Genomic DNA, 10,354 nt, shown 5'->3' with positions numbered 1-10,354 from the left:
CTGACTTCAGCAACACAGTATTGATGGAACCAATCCAAAAAAGGGTTCTCATTGTCCAGGCCTTCTCGTTGTACAACAAAAAGGCTGGTAGCTGCTGTTTATTTTTTCCTTCAAGGCTCTGGGGTTAGTAGCCCTATAGATCAGGGCAGTCCCGATCATAAACCCGAGTGCATTTGCACAAAACCATAGAATTAGCCTATCCCTTCCTGCCTTAAATCCTGGAGCTCACTTCTCTTCCTTACCAATAAATGTCCGTTGTGGCATTCCCACCCCCCCAGCCCCTCCAACCAGAATAGGGCACTTGCATCTTCGTTTAAAACCTGTTCAGGCAGATCTCCTTTCTATTCAATGATTTAAAAAAATTTTTTTTATATTTTACTTTTTAAAATTTTATTGGACTATAGCTGCTTTACAACGTTGTGTTAGTTTCAGGTGTACAGCGAAGTGATTCAGTTATACATATGCATACGTTCATTCTTTCTTTTATCGTATAGGTTATCACAGAATATTGAGTAGAGTTCCCCATGCTATGCAGTAGGTCCTTGTTGGTTACCTGTCTTCTATACAGTAGTGTGTGTATGTTCATCCCAAGCTCCTCATTTACCTCCCCCCACCCCAGCGTTTCCCCTTTGGTAACCGTAAGTTCGTTTTCAGTATCTGTAAGTCTGTTTATGTTTTGTAAATAAGTTCATTTGTATCATTTTTTAAAAAATTAGATTCCACCTATGAGTGATATATTTGTCTTTCTCCGTCTTACTTCACTTTGTATGATAATCCCAAGGATGTCCATTGTTGCCACTTTTAAAAAATATATATATTTTTTTATTTTGGCTGCGCCCGGTCTTAGTTGCGGCACGAGGGATCTTTGTTGTGGCATGCGGGATCTTTCAGCCGCAGCATGTGGGCTCGGGCTTCTTAGTTGCGGCACGCAGACTTCTCAGCTGTGGCATGTGAACTCTTAGTTGAGGCATGCATGCGGGATCTAGTTCCCTGGCCAGGGATAGAACCCAGGCCCCCTGCATTGGGAGCATGGAGTCTTACCCACTGGACCACGAGGGAAGTCTTGGTCAACAATTTTATTCAACATAGTTTTGGCAGTCCTAGCCACAGCAATCAGAGAAGAAAAAGAAATAAAAGGAATCCAAATTGGAAAAGAAGTAAAACTGTCACTGTTTGCAGATGACATGATACTATACATAAAAAATCCTAAAGATGCTACCAGCAAACTACTAGAGCTCATCAATGAATGTGGCAAAGTTGCAGGATACAAGATTAATAGTCAGTGATTTTCTTAATGGCATCTGGGAACTCATCTGCTGCCTCTTGATTGGCAAAAGCTGCTTCTCCTGTTATTTTGACGTTTTCTTGGCCCAACCTCTTTCTAAAATTATCAAACCATCCTTTGCCGTCATTGAATTCCCCAGCTTTAGATCCTTCACCTTCCTTTTGCTTTAGGTTGTCATAATGACTTTGCTTTTTCTTGAATCATATTAGAGTCTATAGGTATGCCTTGCTTATAGCAATCCTGCACCACATACAAGCTACATTTTCAATATGAGATAAAAAGGTACTTTGCAAAAAGTACAAGGTTTTCACACCTGATGGCATCACTGCAGCAACCAACGGCTTCTTGAATTTCCTTTTCTCTTTTTTACAGTGGTCCTTATGCTAGACTCATTCATCTTGAAATGGTGGCAATTGCAGCTGCAGACCTCAGTCTATGGTACCTATCAAGCAATTCAGCTTTTTCGTATAATGTCATGATTTTTGTCTGCTTCCTGAGAGCACTTCCAGCACCACCAGTGGCACTTTGTATGGGTCCTACGGTGTTATTCAGGGTTTACAGTGTCATACTAAATATGATGAGAAATACCCGATTACCATGGGGGATCACTTTCTACTGAGACATACAATTTACTAGACAAACTGCTCATTCGGAGATGAACAGTGCTATTCATGGTCTGTAAGTATGTGTGTGCATCACTTTTGATAAATTTTAACTTTTTATATTTGTGTATATTTTATGGTAGCAAATGATAAAATAGACTAGTATCTACATATATTTTTATGCATTCTTGACATACCTTTCTCTTAATTTTTGGATATTTCTAGGCTATGTGATTCATCTGTGAGTTTTTCCAAGTGGTCCCAAATCTCTAAAAAGTTTCCCAATATGTTTAGCGAAAACAATCCATCTATGAGTGGACCTGCACAGTCCAAACTTGTGTTGTTCAAGGGTCAACTGCGTACTTAGAAGTGGGAATGCTGACTCATGTGACAGCTCTACTTTTAGTTTTCTGAGGAACCTCCACACTGTTCTCCATAGTGCCTGTGCCAATTTATATTCCCACCAACGGTGCACAGATGTTCCCTTTTCCCCACATCCTTGCCAACACTTGCTATCACCTGGCTTTTTTTTTTTTTTTTTTTTTGCGGTACGGGCCTCTCACTGTCATGGCCTCTCCCATTGCGGAGCACAGGCTCCGGATGCGCAGGCTCAGCGGCCATGGCTCACGGGCCCAACTGCTCCGCAGTATGTGGGATCTTCCCGGACCGGGGCACGAACCCATGTCCCCTGCATCGGCAGGCGGACTCCCAACCACTGCGCCACCAGGGAAGCCCCACTTGGCTTTTTGATAACAGCTATCCCAACAGGTATGAGGGCGCATCTTACTGTGGTTTGGATTTCCATCTCCCTGATGATTAGTGATGCTGCGCACCTTTTCATATACCTGTTGGCCATTTGTATGTATTCTCTGGAAAATACTGAGCGTCTTTGCTCATTTTTTTAAAAAGTGAGCTATTTTTAAATTAATCAGTCTCTTATTGAGCTATATGAGTTCCTTTTATAATTTAGATATTAACCTATCAGATATACAGTTTGCAAATATTTTCTCCTTTTCCACAGGTTGCCTTTTCATTTTGTGGATTGTTTCCATTGCTGTACAGAATCTTTTTAATTTGATGTAGTCCCACTTATTTATTTTTGTTTTTCTTGCCAGTGTTTCTGTTGTCAAATTTAAAAAAGAAAGAAAAACACTGTCAAGACCAATGACAGGGAGCTTTCTCCCATGTTTTCTTCTAGGAGTTTTATGGTTTCTGGCCTCATTTTTAACTCTTTAGTCCATTTTGCATTATTTTTTGAGTATGATGTACGATAAGAATCCAGTTTGACTCTTTTGCATGTAGATATTCAGTTTTCTCAACACCATGTATTGATTGAGGATACTATCCTTTCTCCACTGTGTATTCTTGGTGCCTTTGCCAAAGATTACTTGACCATATATGCATGGGTTTATTTCTAGGTTCTATTCTGTTCCCTTGGTCTGTGTGTCTGTTTTTATGCTGGACCACACTGCTTTGCACTATAGTTCAAAGTCGAGAAGTGTGATGCTTCCACCTTTGCTACTCTTTCTGAAGATTACTTTGTCTATTCAAGGTCTTTTGTGGTTTCATATGAATTTTAGAATTTCCTTCTATTTCTGTGGAAAATTCCATTGAATCTGTGGATCACGTTGGGTGATCGTTGGTATGATCACGTTGGTATGGATGTTTTAACGATATTAATTCTTCCAACCCAGATACTTGGGACATCGTTCCTTTTATTTGTGTCTTTCCCAATTTCTTCCATCAATGTCTTATTGTTTACAGTGTACAGATCTTTCACCTCCTTGGTTAAATTTGTTCCTAACTACTTTATTCTTTTTGACATATTTTAAATAGAACTGTTTTCTCAATTTCTTTTACAGATAGTTTGTTGTTAGTGTTTAGAAACACAACTAATTGTTTTATATTCATATATTCATTTAATGGGAGAATAGAAAGCAAATTAGAGCCACATGCAACGTGGACGAATCTCACAAACCTAAAACTAACGTCGTGCTGAGCCAGAGAAGCAAGGCACAAAACTGCAACACAATCGGATTCTATGTACATCAAGTTCAAAAATGGGCAAAACTTCAGTATCTACAGATACATACACAGGTGGTGAAACTGTAAAGAAAGGACTCAGAGTAGAGGTTCTGGCTGTGAGGAGGGAGTTACTGCTAAGTGGCACTGGGGAGGTCTCAGGGGGTGCTGTCACTAAGTTCTATCTCTTGACACTGGTGATAGGCAGATGTGCATTTGCTTTTCACTGAATTCTACATTTGCTTATGCACTAGAAACACAACTACTTTTTGTGTGTTGCTTTTGTGTCCTGCAGCTTTACTGAATACATTTATTAGTTCTAACAGTTTCCCAGGGACTTGGAACATTCACCCCACCTTCTCTCCCCCCCACCCCACCTAGAGAGGTCAAAATCTCTCTTGATACTAAGCTGTGCCAGCTTGAAGCAGGGGCTGATGCCAATAAAGTCAAATTGCTGTTCTTACCCATTGCAAATGCAGCTAATCTAGGCTTTATGCTCGCCTGTGGTACTGCAACTTCTTAATTGGTTTCTGAACCTTTTATAAAGGTATTTTGTTCCTTTTATCATTTTAAAATCTGGGTTGCTGCGGGGAAACAGGGGCTGGGAATTCCTATTGGGAATTCCTATTCCAGCATATTGCTGATGCCACTCAGTCAAGACCCTTTTGTTTATTTCTTCATACCAACAATTTTACCTCCGTGTTCACTCACACCTGCAAGAAAATCCTGATTCACACAGCACGTTATCTTGCTCTGGATCACAAAAAGAGATTCCAGGTTTTTGACTCGTTGTATAAAATCCCAAAACTTTTATACTTATACTGAAAAACAGCAATAAATGTGTGATATACATTGCTCATAAACACAGATACTGAAGTCAAAGAAACCTTCAATTACAGGGAATCGTATTTTAAGAGTACCAAAAAGAAACCCCCAAACAGAAAAAAATCTCCCAGTTACTCAAGCAAAGCAAGAACAAAAAGAAGACATACAATGTGTTCCCTTCAGCTTCACCTTGGCGCTCAACTACCTAGAATATTTACTTCTCTCCTCAACCACAAGGTAAAGGATCTGCCCCAGATTTCACTAGGTGTAGAAGGGGCTGCTGGACTTAGCTCTGGAACGTGCCCTGGTGGTGGCCGCAGTGGCAGGCCTGGTTGCAACTCTGGCTCGGGCTCTCTCCTTCTCATCTCTCAAAGTCTCTTTCTACTTTACCCTGCGATGGAATGCAGGACCTACAAGGGCTGACAGCAGGAAGTGGACTCTACAGGACCCCGGTGTTCTCGGTGGGTATTTCCTTCATATCTTTTTAAGGGGCTTCACATTTATAGCTGACAACTCCTTCTACTGACCGGAGATCGCCCTCCTTAGACCAAAGGTCTCAAGTCTCTGACAACCGTGACAAAAGAGCGAGGAGATGGTCAGCTTGAGAGCTCTGCCTGGGGCCTTCTAAGTCTGAGAGCAGCCAGAGGCTGGTGTCTTACACCCAATATTCTGGGATGTTGCTCTCTCCGGTCCTGATCCATGGGTATCCTCCTATAGGCCCTTGCCCCTTTTGATTAAAGGCTTCTTGGAAAATGCAACATCCCCGAAAACTCCTGAGCAGTTTCCCTACTCCAAACCTTGCAGAGAATGAGTCCCTGTCCTAGAAGTGATGAGAGATGGGAAATCCACTGCACAAGTAAGGCGGCCCAGGTAGTGGGCTATAAGAGAAATAAAACATGTTAACCTATTCCTTCTCTTCCTCAGCCAGACTTAAGTTCTCATGTAACTTCTGTTCTAATAGATTAAGTTTTCCTTTTTTTTTTTTTTGGCTGCATTGCGCGGCATGTGGGATCTTAGTTTCCTGACCCCGGGGATCAAACCCGTGCTCCCTGCAGTGGAAGCGCAGAGTCTTAACCACTGGACCGCCAGGGAAGTCCCTAGATTAACTTTTCATTAAAAAATGGCTGTAAGATGATTTTTTTGAGTCCCCAGTTTTTTCAGCTTATCTGAAACCACATATGTAGATGATCCTATTGTCAGCAAATACTGTCTTTTTCCCCTTATTCATAACTCACATTTATTTTGGTATCACTGCTCTGGCTACGTATTACAACATAATAGTTGGATCACAGAGTGCTCCTTCTTATTGCTTGAGATACATTTCGCAGGAATGAGAAAAAAATTGTGAGTTAAGGGACACAGAGTCAGCTCAGGCTTGGAGGAGTGAGAGTGTGGGCTTTAGACTAACTCAAGTCAAGGGCCTACTACCACCTCTGTCACTTAACCAGCCTCGTGAACTTTGTCACATTATTAAACTCTATGAGTGAGCCTCAGGCTCTTTATCCGTGAAGGACTGGTGGCATTTGGGTGGTATTTGCAAAGCAACTGCTGCAGTGCCTGGCATGCACCATATCCCTCCCTTCTCATGACTGGTGGCTGCACTTTCAAACCAAAGATTTTACCTTAGACCTGATATAAAGAAGTGAGGGGGAGCCTCGCCTGACAGCCCTGCCCTGAGCTTTCTAGCACTGACATCTCAGGATAGGGCATGACTCTCTTTTGTCCCCTCTATTCAGGAATGGGTGGACAACCCCCTCAGTCCCCACTCAGGCTCCTCGATTTGACTGCTGATGGGGCTTGGCGTTCCCCTCCTTCTTGACTTGAGGCCTATCTCCTCATAGTAAGACCCACACCTCCCTGTGGTCCAAGAGGAGGAAATAAGGGTGCCCTTGTCTGGCCACCCCTGCCCATGGTCTCACAAGAACGCAAGCTGTGGCAAGCTGGGTGAGGTCCTGTGGCAGACGGTTCCATTCAGGGTTCCAAGTCAGGGTCCTACATTTGATTCGCAGCCAGGCCTGAGAGTCCCCCCTCGGTTGCCATGGGACCACCACCATCAGACCCAAACCCTGACTTCCCTGCTCCTCCTCCTCAGTGGGGACTGACGGGCCCCTCTGCTTGACCTCTCTGCCGGGGGCCCTCTAGGCTGACAGTAGGGGAGATCTTGTGTGGCCACTGCTGGTATGTGTGTTCCCACATTCTTCACTGGCCTCACCCTGACTCCTGTCACAACCGGGAAACAGTCCCTGCCTTGCCTGGACGCTTCGCCCCTCATACTGAGGCCCCCAATTCCCTGAGACCCCCTAGGAAGAAGGCTGGAGCCTGCCTCATCTGGCCACAAGAGCCCACGCTTTCACAAGGCTAACAGCTGCGGCAGGAGTATGTTCTGCCCCCACTCTTCTGAGGCGGATGGTCTCTTCAGTCTTCAGGGTCCTTACCTTGGCTTCTGGCACAACCTGGAAATCCTCCTTCTGTTGAGCCGTGGCTGCTCCCTTTGATTTTAATGAGGTTCCCTACCTCCATGACAGCTCTGGGAGGAAGTGAGTATGACGCATCACGTCACCATGCCTGAGTGCCCTAGCCTCAGGTCTGACGACAGGGACAGTGCTCTATGTGGTCCCCTTCTTTCTGGGAGAGATCCTTTCATGGTCAGTCAGTGTCCTCACGTTGACTCCTGTTAGGAACTGGGTACCCTTCCTTTGCTGAATGAGGCCTCCCCCATCAGTCCAAGGACTTGAAGTCCCTGGAACCATCCTCCTTCAGGCAATAAGGGATAAACGTAGTCTGAAAGCCCTGCCTACCGCCTCCCAAGGCCAATTACAGACGCGGGACTTTCTAAGGATACACCTGTAACGGGGTAGCTGGTTGCCGCACTCCTCATACAGGACTTGTACTTTGACGCTGTCATGCGTGGGATTCCACTCTCTGCTGAACAGCCAGCCTGTGAACCAAGGTCCTCACCTCCCTGACACCCTCCAGGCAGAAGTCAGGGGGCACTTGACCCTGCCACTTGACTCTTGCCTATGCCTCCCAGGGCTAACAGCAGAGGAGGGGCTAAGTGTAGCCCTGTCAGTTGTGGACTGAGCGGTCCCCACGTCCACAGACAGGGTCTTCACTATGACTCTGCACACTTCCTGGGACCCCATTCTCTGCTCATCCCCAAAGTCCCCACCTTCCCGCGACCTGAGTCGAAAGTGTTAGTCACAAGCAGCCAGGACTGTTCCGGACCTCTAGGGGCCGCCAAAGGGGACAGGACTTTATGGGATCCTACTGTTCTGGCTGGGTCTTTATTCAGGTTTACCACTGTCATTTCTGTGAAAGACTCACACTCTCTCCCCTACCAACCTGAGAACTCTGCCCTTAGACCAATTTCTGATGGCCCCAAGAAGCCTGAAGAATAAGTGAGGGTACGGTTAGCCTAACAGTTCTGCCTGGGACCCTCTGGGCCTGACAGCAGACAGGACTGGTGTCCCAGTGACCGCCCCCCAATATTCTGGGGTGCTGGTCTCCTCAGTCCTCCTACATGGGGCCCTCATCTTGGTTTCTATCTCTTGGATTAAAGCCTTCTTAGGAAATTCCACATCTCTGCAAACACTTGAGCAGTTTTTGCTCTGCAAACCTTACAGAGAATGGGTCCCTGGCCCAGGAGCAATGTGAGATGGGGAAGCTACGGCACAAGGCAGGAGTCCCAGAACAGGCGGTGGTAGCCTGTCAGGGAAAAAAAAAGTACACTGATCTATTCTATCTCATCAGACAGATGAAGATTCCCATGTCAATTCTGTTCTGATAGATTTACTTTCTCCAGGGAAGAGACCGTAAGGATGATTCTGAGAGGCCCTAGTCTTTGGAGGTTATCTAACGTCGCAAATGTAGATGCTTATACTGCCACCGAATAGCGTCTCTTTCATTTATTTATGTATACCTCTCAAATATTTTGGTATTCTTACTGCTCTGGCTATGTATTCCAATCCAGTAGTTTAAGCACAAGGCCATTCTTTTCATCACCTAAGACAAAGTTTGAAGTACTGAGAAAACAGCTGAAATAAAAGCCACAGGGTGTGTCTCAGGGTAGGAGGAGTAGAACAGTACGAGCTCTACAGCAGTTTAGACCAGGAGTCTAGCCCCAGCCCTGCCGTTTACTAGCCTTATGAATTCTGGCACACTACCAAACTCTAACTCTATGAGCCTCAGGCTCTTCACTGTGAAGTGAGTTTGATAAGACCTGTCCTGTAGGACTGGTAGAATATATGTAATGTATGGAAAGCATCTGAAAGCAATGAGAAGCCCGCGCACCGCAAGGAAGAGTAGCCCCCGCTAGCAGCAACTAGAGAATGCCCGTGCGCAGCAACGGAGACGCAACGCAGCCAAAGATAAATAAATAAAACTTTTTTAGAAAAAGACCACAATGAGACACCACAACAGACCTAGAATGACTAAGAATTTTAAAACAAAAACAAAAAAACCCTGACAGTACCAAGAGCTGGCAAGGATGCAAAGCAACTAGAACTCCTATACATTGGGGGGAATGCAAAACGGTACAGGCACTTCGGAAAACAGTTTGGCACTTTCTTATGATGTTAAACGTACAGTTACCGTAGCAGCCAGCAATCCCATTCCTAGGTCTTTACCCAAGAGAAATGAAACCAGCTGTCTACCTAAAAACCTGTACATAAGTGGACTACTACTCAGAAAGAAATTTTAAAGAGCTACTGATTTATGCAACAACACGGATGAACCTCAAAAGCACGTGCCAAGTGAAAGAAGCCAGAGTCAAAACTCTACACATGGGAGGGACTTCCCTGGTGGTGCCGTGGTGAAGAATCCGCCTGCCACTGCAGTGGGCACGGGTTGGAGCCCTGGTCCGGCAAGATCCCACACGTCACAGAGCAACAAAGCCCATGCGCCACAACTACCGAGCCTGCGCTCTAGAGCCCGCGAGCCACAACTACTGAGCCCGCGTGCCACAACTACTGAAGCCCGCACGCCTAGAGCCCGTGCCCCGCAACAAGAGAAGCCACCGCGAGGAGAAGCCCGCGCACCGCCTAGAAGAGTAGCCCCCACTTGCCGCAACTAGAGAAAGCCCGCGTGCAGCAACAAAGACCCAATGCAGCCCCAAATAAATAAATTAATTAATTTTTTAAAAATCTACACACTACAATGCTGAAAGGCAAAACTATAGAGACAGAAATGAGATTAGCGGTTGCCAGGGACTAAGCATGCGGGAGACGACTGACTACGAAGGGGGCACAAGGAAACGTTTTGGGGGTGATGGCGATCAAAGGTGTAGTAGTTATGTAACTGTATGTATTTGTCAAAGCTCCTCAAGCTGTACACCTAAAAGGGTTAATTTTGCCGTATTTAAATTATACCTCAATAAACCTGACTTTAAAAAAAAAAAAAAAGTGAGGTGGGTCTTATAAGTGCCGTCACGGAAAGATCTTGCATTCACTTCCATTAAGTTACAAGAGCAAGTCACAGAACTATATGTACACTGTTGCCCCTGTGTGTTAAAAAGTCAACATAATTTTGTAGCACATCTAGGTACAAAGAGGCCTCAAATCAGCTTTAGAATGACACACACCAGACAGTTAATTGTGGTTACTTTTGAAAAGGGGGCTGAATT

The sequence above is a fragment of the Physeter macrocephalus genome, chromosome 21 (assembly GCF_002837175.3).
Source record: "Physeter macrocephalus isolate SW-GA chromosome 21, ASM283717v5, whole genome shotgun sequence".
NCBI classification, from domain to species: domain Eukaryota; kingdom Metazoa; phylum Chordata; class Mammalia; order Artiodactyla; family Physeteridae; genus Physeter; species Physeter macrocephalus.
The sequence above is the reverse complement of the archived record's forward strand: the minus strand, read 5'-3'. Positions refer to the sequence as shown.